This window comes from Apium graveolens, chromosome 5 (assembly GCF_009905375.1).
Source record: "Apium graveolens cultivar Ventura chromosome 5, ASM990537v1, whole genome shotgun sequence".
Lineage (NCBI taxonomy): Eukaryota > Viridiplantae > Streptophyta > Magnoliopsida > Apiales > Apiaceae > Apium > Apium graveolens.
In genome coordinates, this window is record NC_133651.1 from 183,006,004 (window position 1) to 183,014,694 (window position 8,691).

Below are 8,691 nucleotides of genomic sequence, written 5' to 3' on the forward strand. Positions count from 1 at the left end.
AGAAACTTACCGAATTGCTTATCCAGCTTTTGTTTTTGCAATCTCTTAGGAAAAGGTGGTGGAGGATAGAGTTGTTTCTCCCCTGTATTACCCTCAGGCAGAGTGTGTTCAACAGTAGTCTTCCTTGGTTCCCCCTCTTTCTCCTTTTGCTTCTCTTCTTCATCTACAACTTCAGCTTCTCCATCTTTTGCTTTTTCAGCATCAACAACTTTTCCAGACCTTAAGGTAATATCTTTGACTTGCTCCTTAGCTTACTTACTTTCTGGCACTTCAGTATCGCTGGGAAGTGTGCCAGGTTGACGATTGAGCATGTCATTGGATATTTGACCGATTTGATTCTCCAAGGTCTTGATAGGAACAGCCTGACTTTTGCACAACAAATTTAGCTCCTCAAAATCACCACTAGAAGGTGGAGCAGCACCTCCTTGTTGAGGATATGATTGCCTTTGAGCATATTGCTGAGGTTGCTGGAATCTAGGTGGATTAAACTACTTACTTATAACATGCTGATATGGTTGCTAAACAACATTCTTATTGTTGCTCCAGCTGAAATTGGGATGATTTCTATTGTTAGGATGATAAGTAGCTGGCACAGGCTACTGCGGTCGCTGATAATTGTTCACATACTGAAGAGATTCATTAACAAGAGAACACTGATCCGTAGCATGAGAGCCTGCACAAAGCTCATAGACAATATCTATTTGATTGACTCCATAGTTGGCTAAAGAATCGACCTTCATAGACAGCGCTTGGAGCTGCGCTGCAATAACTATAGCTGCATCAACTTCCAGAATACCTGCTACCTTCCCCAGTATCATCCTTTGAGTTGGGTTTTGATGTTCATTTTCAGCCATAGTTTCAATGAGATTATAGGCCTCAGTATAGCTTTTGGTCCACAAGGCGCCTCCAGCAGCTGCATCGAGAATGGGCCGAGATTGGGTCCCCAAACCATTGTAGAACCCAGTGATCACCGTCCAGTCAGGCATACCATGATGTGGACACTTTCTCAACATCTTCTTATAGCGCTCCCAAGCTTCGCACATAGATTCTGTTGGTTGCTGCGCAAACTGAGTAAGATCACTCCTCATAGCTGCAGTCTTGGCCATTGGATAGAACTTCACCAGAAACTTTTGCGCAAGATCTTCCTAAGTAGTGATGGACCCAGCTGGTAGAGAATGTAACCAGTCCTTAGCTTTATCCCTCAGAGAGAATGGGAAAAGCCTCAGCTTGATAGTTTCATCAATAACACCATTATATATGAAAGTACTACAGATCTCGACAAAATTCCTAATATGCATGTTGGGATATTCAGTCACGGCACCTCCGAAAGAAACAAAATTCTATACCATCTGAATAGTGCCCGGCTTGATTTCAAAAGTATTGGCCTGAATAGCCGGATGAATGATGCTTGACTGAATGTCATCAATTTTAGGCCGAGAAAAGTCCATAAGAGCTTGATCTGCTGGAACTATACGATCACTCATGATTACCGGTTCTTTTTTTCACTCTCTTTATCCAAATCTTCAAAATATAACTTCTCTAGAATGTCAAAAAGTGAATCTGTCTCCTCAACCGTATCTAGAGTCCTCTTGCGAGTGCGAGAACATATTTGCATAAACGCTCGCTAGAGTACCTGAAACTTAACCGGAAACAATCAGTAACAAGTCTTAATCAATGAGTCCTAATGACCACATATGGAAAGTACATAAACTAAAAAAATTAACACCGAGTCCCTGGGAGCGGCGCCAAAAACTTGTTAGGCATAAAGCATGCGCTAATAATTCATGCAAGTATACACGTTTATAAGTAATATAAAATGATTTCTAGTTCGTTCCCACAGAGACTCTGACTAATTATGTTCAATTAACACTTACTCACCAATGTATGATTACTTTTCAATGTCAAGACAATAACACTTAAGGTTGATTAACTAATTATTATCTACGAGAATTAAACACTTAAATTAACACTTGAATTAACAATATTAAACACACATGAGTGAAAGAGATATGTCCTAAGTCCAATCATATATGAGGATTTAGGAATAACTTTTATGTAATCTGGTTTGATTTCATTAATATTAATAAAAGACTTGTTTTGTTTTTATTGCGGGCTCTATCTATTTAAATGTTTAAATAAGATATACCATGTTACGACCGGCATTTTATGTAATATTATTTTTGGATTTGGTATAATATTAAAGTCAAATGAAAATATATTCAATGATTGTATGCAAGAGTTTATTTAATTTCTTTATTTTTGATTTATAAGGAATATTCTAAGCTTTGGAAATTTTTTCTTTTAAAAGGTATTTTGTTCACAAATTTTGAAAATGATTTTATAAAGTCTCTAAAAATCCAAGTTATTTTATGGTATAAATTTTATAATTTTTGAACTTGTATTTTATTTTATAAAAATAAATCATTATAAATTTTAGTTGTCATATTTAGCAAATTACAAGAAAGCCCTTGCATGCAAACCACCCTCTCATTCTTTTCAAGGACAAAGAGGACAATTCCAACCCCACTAACTCTTATTTCTCTAGCCAATTTCCTTCTTTACCCTTGCATGCAAAATGCACCAAGTATAAGTGGAGGGATAGACTTGTCAATTCTCCTTTCCACTCATATTTTGTCAAATCAAATACCATAAAAACAAGCAAAGACATCATCATTTTCACTCATCACCCACACCACACTCATTCTTCTCTTCCTCCTCCTCCCTCACTCTCGACCCTCCCTCTCTCACTCTCGGCCTTTAGCAGAGAACCACCCCACCCCATTTTTCTTTATTTCTCCACCAAGCTTCTACTCTTTATACAAGTAAATGTTATCTCCCATACCATGATCATTCATATTTCAAAGAGTTTTGAGTAGAAAGTTTAAGTTTAAAGGTTGCATGTAAAGGTTTTAGTGAAACTCAAAATACAATCTTGATTCTTATGGATTTAAGGTTGTTTTTGAGAGGACTACAATGAATGGATAAATTCCAAGTCATGAGAAGGAAACTCTTGATGATTTAATGTCCATTTCCATCCATTTCATTCGGCCATGACCATATGGGAGCCGAATGAATGGTCCTTGAAATCATTCTTATTGTTTTGATCAATTTTTGCATGTTTATGTGATAATGACTTGAATTTTTTTGGTGAAAATTTGATAAAACTCCTTGCATGCTAAGTGATCGTCTAGGTATACCTTATGCTAGGCTTGCATGTCAATTTTAAGATGGAATATATGTAGAAAATGTGTTGTTTTGGTTTGAAAAACCCGAAGGCATGCATGCATGAGGATTTCTCTTAGAATGTTGTAAGATTTTGATCATTTGGAAAGATTTTGTTAGTGAGCCTTAATTTCAGTAGATATAATGTGTTAGTATTGATTTATGCTTCTTGTTGCATGGTAATAATTCGTGATTATCTTTTATAAAAATGCATACCTTGTTGTTTCATAAGCATGAAGATTTGTGATTTGTGAAGTGTAGATTCTCTTGTTTTGCCATAATTGTACCTTAGGTAAGGATGATCTACCCAAGGTTATTTTGAGAATAAGGGAGTTAGTTCAGTAGAATACCATGTATAAGTCTTGGTTTAAGTGTTGAGTTGTTGTTAGTTGAGTTGGTCAAGTCAAAAACCTTGGAAAATGAGAGTTATAGTTTCTGCAGAAAATCAGTTTAGTACCCTGAGGTTTAGAGTGAGTTTTGACCATGTCATTGGTGTTCACTTTGAGGCCCAAGCCACCAGAATTTAGTATTGGGAGTATAAAAAAGGTTTTAGGAGTTGGTTGGAGGTTTGCATGTCATTTGGTTAGGTGCACAAGTAGAATAACAAAATCTGTCCAACAGGGGACAGTTTTGTTGCAACTTAGAAATAGGGAGATTTGACCATGTCATGGGTAGGCCCTCATTAGGCCCTATTGGGCCTTAGTTAGAGGGAGTGTCAGAGAAGTTTTTCCAACCATAGTTCATAGTATATGAGTTAGAACCATGTGTCACAAGTTAATTCAAGTCAGGGCGTTTTCTGCCCAGAAAAGCAGGGGAACCTTGGACTTTTAGCTTAGGCCCAAGAAGGCCCAAGCCAGGCCCTTGAGCCACATCAAGTTTTTGAGATGCCCTTAGGTCAGGAGAGTCTTGTGTAAAAGTTTTGAAGGAAAACTTATAGTTTAAGAGTGCCTAATGCACTCAAGAAACTATAGTTGTCATTCTGAAATTTGCACCAGTGAGCGCTATCACTTATCACATAGTTTTAGAACACTTAGAAGTGAGTATTAGGTCGCCCACCATAATTGTAAGATGGTATAAGGTCAGTAGAGCAAAAGACACAAGTGAGGGTCAATAGGTTTTGGATAATTTAGGAAAGGCACATCGAGTTAGGGAGCCAAAATTTGAAGACTTTGTCTAGTTTAGCGACCAAGTGACTTAAGTGGTGAGTCGAGATCATCCAAGCCTAGTGTTGTATTATGGTATATATGGTGTTATTTGATATTAATATACGATATGTGATTATGTGGCTACGTGTGTACATTTGAAATATAAAGGTGGATATAAATTAGGTCCGTATAGGCCTAAGTGCCATCCATGTTTAATTTCGGGTTGTAAATAGGTTAAGATGGTAAGAATATATTATAACGAGGATTATTATTATTTATGTAGGATCTCAAGACAAGGGAAAACTTGCCATAAAAGTCGAGTGAAGCTCCAGTTGTTGCTCCTACCAGTCAGACCAGGCCAGCCTATCTCAAGGCAAGTGATTCAACTTGACCTTCGTATTTACTATAAACAGTTCATATATATCGATGCAATTATCCTGAGTCACTTTGATATGTTTAAATCAAGCGTATCTCTCGCTTATCTTTGAATTATATAGAAATGCCATGAACCCTCGAGTATGTATTGCAAGTAGTTCAAAAGTCTTTTCATGATAGTTAAATGCCATGATAAAATAAAGAGTTGTTATATTACTTGATTGATCCTCTTGATTAACATGCTGATGATTCCTAAATATTGATATCTCATCCTGATACTTGAACCCCTATAGAACCTTACCTTTAATTCTGATAGTCAGAAACTTACCAACATGATTCCTCATTGATTGATACCCTCTTTCCTATCCTAAAGCTTGGCAATTCTGATATATATATACATCCTGAGCTAGAGATCATTACCTTAACACCCATAGTATTCATGAAGCTTATCTTCTTAATGATCCAACACCTGTACCTTGACGAGAAACCATTGCTTTGAGCCTAGTTTGGCATTACCCCTTCATATTATCCATTAGTCTCACCATATTTTCCTGTCCAAGTTCTGACATATTAAAACCTTTTGGTTACCCTAATAGAGTAAAGTTTTGTGAATCATGGCCCTGAGATTTAGTACCATATTTCCCATGTTTCGAGTTGATCTATAATCCCTTAGTAAAAATATTTACTGTTAAAAGAGATTTTGTTACAATTCGGCATCAGCTTTTGAAATAAATAAAATGTGGGTTTTCAGTCCCAAAGGGGGATAAATGTTTTCTTGAATAGTGGATCTGGACTGAGACGCGAGTCCTTTCCACACTTATATTAGGCTTAAAGGTTGCCTACGGATTCCCGTTAATGTTTTAGAACCCAGCGAGGTTCAGGATTACTTTGCGGCTGATCACCGACTGTAATCCGTAGCGTCATAAAATGATTTTGATTAAGACATGATTTTAAAATTGTTTTGATGCAAGCAAAATGATGCCATCTCACATAGTTTTATCTCTCGTTATCATTAGTTATGTCTTTCCATTATCATTCTTAAAAGTATATCTCAATTTATGTTTTGTGTCGTACTGTTAGCACTTGTTGAGCATTTGGCTCACTCCTTGCTTTACCCTGATATTACAGCTAGCAGCTATGGTTAGATTCAAGCAGACTGCCCGTAAGACCTGTGATGTTGATGCTTATGTTCGAGCTCAGGTAGAATAAGTAATAATAGTTATGTGAGGACTCGGTATTTGTAATCAGATGTAATAGTTGGTAGTGTTGGGCTGTTCCAAACCCTAAACTGTAAGATCTTGGATTTGGTTGTGTATTCATCATTAAAATAATGTAATAGCTATATTTATTTTGCTGTTTAAGTTGGGGGTGTGACAGGTTTTTGGTATCAGAGCTACGGTTTAGAGTCCCTGGACAGCCCAAATAGGTTATAGGATTTATGTGTAGGTTATAGATATTATGCGAGAGAGTAGGTTAAGTAAATTATTATTAATACTCCTCTTATTGGTTTTCAGCAAAGGGCGCATTCCTCGTCATCCTCTGGGTCGGACGACACTATTGCTTTCTCCGTGTATGCTGAGTTGAGGCGCGAGTTCGACATGCTTCAGGGCAAGTGCGACCGACTGATAGACCGACTGAAGAACGTGTATCCGGACAGCCGAAACTACGAAGGGAAGCCCAAGGAGCAGATGACTGCGAGACTTGAGACCTTGGTTCAGTACGTCAACACTAAGCTTGAGGAGATGCCAGCACACCGGGACCGCACCAGCCAGTATGTCATTCAGATGGTGGCGGATGAGCTCCAGAGCATTGTGAAGACACTTCGAGAGGAAAAGACTACCGAGCCCCGTTCAGATGGAGTGGAGCCTTAGTTCTTTCCATTTACCTTTCATGTTGTTGTACTATCAGCCTCTATGGAATCCCCAGTTGTTTCCGTTTTTCCTTTAAATAAGCTTGTTATTCCTAGAAACAGACTATGTCCCAATCCTATGTACTGTGACCTTTAAAATTTCAATAATTATGTGCTATTGTTCCATTTGCTCTCAACTGTTATTTTATGTTCTTATCATCATATCTGCTTAATTTGGAAACTTGACCCCATATGTAAATGAGAATGCCATGCGATACCCTCGAATCATTTTATCATTCATATCTGTTTTGACACAACTCTTATTTCAGGATCATGCTTCCCAAAAAGAAGAACCCAACAACCACCTCCACCACAGACCCAAATATTCTTCGACTACTGGAAACCTTGCAACAACAAACCAATGCTATAGCTCAATAACAACTAACTCTTCAACAACGAATTGAAAACCAAGATAACCGTGAGCCACACCAACCACCTGAACCACCAGTACCACCTAGACAAATTGTCACTTTCAAGGCTTTTCAGAATGTGAATCCACCTGTATTTCATAATACCACTGATCCAGTGATAGCTAACACATGGATCAAGGAGATGGAAAGGGCTTTTGAGTTGGTACAGTTAGGAGACGATCAGAAGATGCCGTATGCTACTTACTTCTTGAAGGGAGAAGTCATCTATTGGTGGGAATCAGTAAAGGCTATGGAAGTCACTCAGCAGGTTTCTTGGGAGAGATTTAAGAAGTTATTTCTGGACAAGTATTACCCTAAGTACATGCAGAATCAGATGGAGCTAAAATTTCTTGAGTTGAAGCAAGGGAACATGACTGTATTGGAGTATGACAAGAAGTTCACTGAGTTGTCAAGGTTTGTGACAAAGTATACCAGCACTGAGGAGGAAAAAGTAAAGAAATTTTAGCAAGGATTGGAGCCTTAGATCAGATATAGGGTGGCTATGTTTGAGCTTGAAACTTATGCGGGAGTAGTACAGAAAGCTGCTCTGATTGAGAATAATGGGATGCAGTCAAGGAAAGAGAGGGATAACAAGAAGAGGAAGGTTCCATTTTATGGAGAAAAGTCTGAAGCCGGAAGTTCGCAAGATCGGAATATAAAGAGGATTGGTTTCCAGAAGGGCGGAAATTTTCAAAAGAAGGGAAATTTGGGCAAATGGCAAGAATCAAAAGGGAACAACCAGGCAAGCCAATGACAAGTTGGAGAAAACAGGTTCCAGAGACCGGAATGCAAGCACTGTGGAAGAAGGCACCCCGGAGTATGCAATAAGCTGAGCATGACCTGTTATAGGTGCAATCAGAAGGGACATTTGGCAAATGAGTGCAAGATGCCGAAGCCAGGAGTTACGTGCTACAAGTGTGGGAAGACTGGACACATAGCTAGGGAGTGCAAGGCAACCGGACCAGTCAAAGCTCTAATAAATATGGCAAGTACTAGTGCGAGTGTGCCAGCCGAGGTATTGGCATTACCTCCACCACCCGCACCAACCCCGCAAGCAACAACAAGGACATTTGATCTAAAGATGAAGGATGCTGTTCAGAATTCTGAAGTGATAGCAGGTACACTTTTACTCAATAATGTCAAAGCTAAAGCATTGATTGATTCGGGAGCAACAAGATCTTTCATATCAGAATCTTTTGTTGATAAGCTCCAATGTGATAAAATGGTTATGAGTGAGGTAGTAAATGTGGTAATTGCGAACCAAGAGAAGATTCCTGTGAATCAATTTTGTCCAAATTGTGAGATTGATATTTCGGGGTATAAGTTCTCAGCCGACTTGATACTCTTCAAGTTGGGAGAGTTTGATATAATTTTAGGAATGGATTGGTTAGGAGAGAATAGCGCTCAGATAAATTGTAAGACCAAGAGAGTGTATTTAAAGACGAAGAGTGGAGAGAAGGTAGTATTTAAGGGGCAGAGGCAAGAGCAACTATTTGTTACAATTGTTCAGGCTAAAAAGTTACTTAGAAAAGGTTGTGAGTCATTCCTAGCTTATGTAGTGGATTCGGAAAAAGGCAGCCCCAGCGTGAAAGATATTCCTGTAGTTAGCGAGTTTCCCGATGTGTTTCCC

At 38.4% G+C, this 8,691-nt stretch overlaps 1 non-coding gene across 1 annotated transcript; it reads left to right on the top strand.

Annotated features, from left to right (window-relative positions):
• Nucleotides 1-984: 984 nt before the first annotated feature.
• LOC141662983 (small nucleolar RNA R71) lies at nt 985-1,091 on the top strand. Its single transcript, XR_012551078.1, has one exon. It is a non-coding gene; the product is annotated as a small nucleolar RNA R71 (small nucleolar RNA).
• Nucleotides 1,092-8,691: the final 7,600 nt, after the last annotated feature.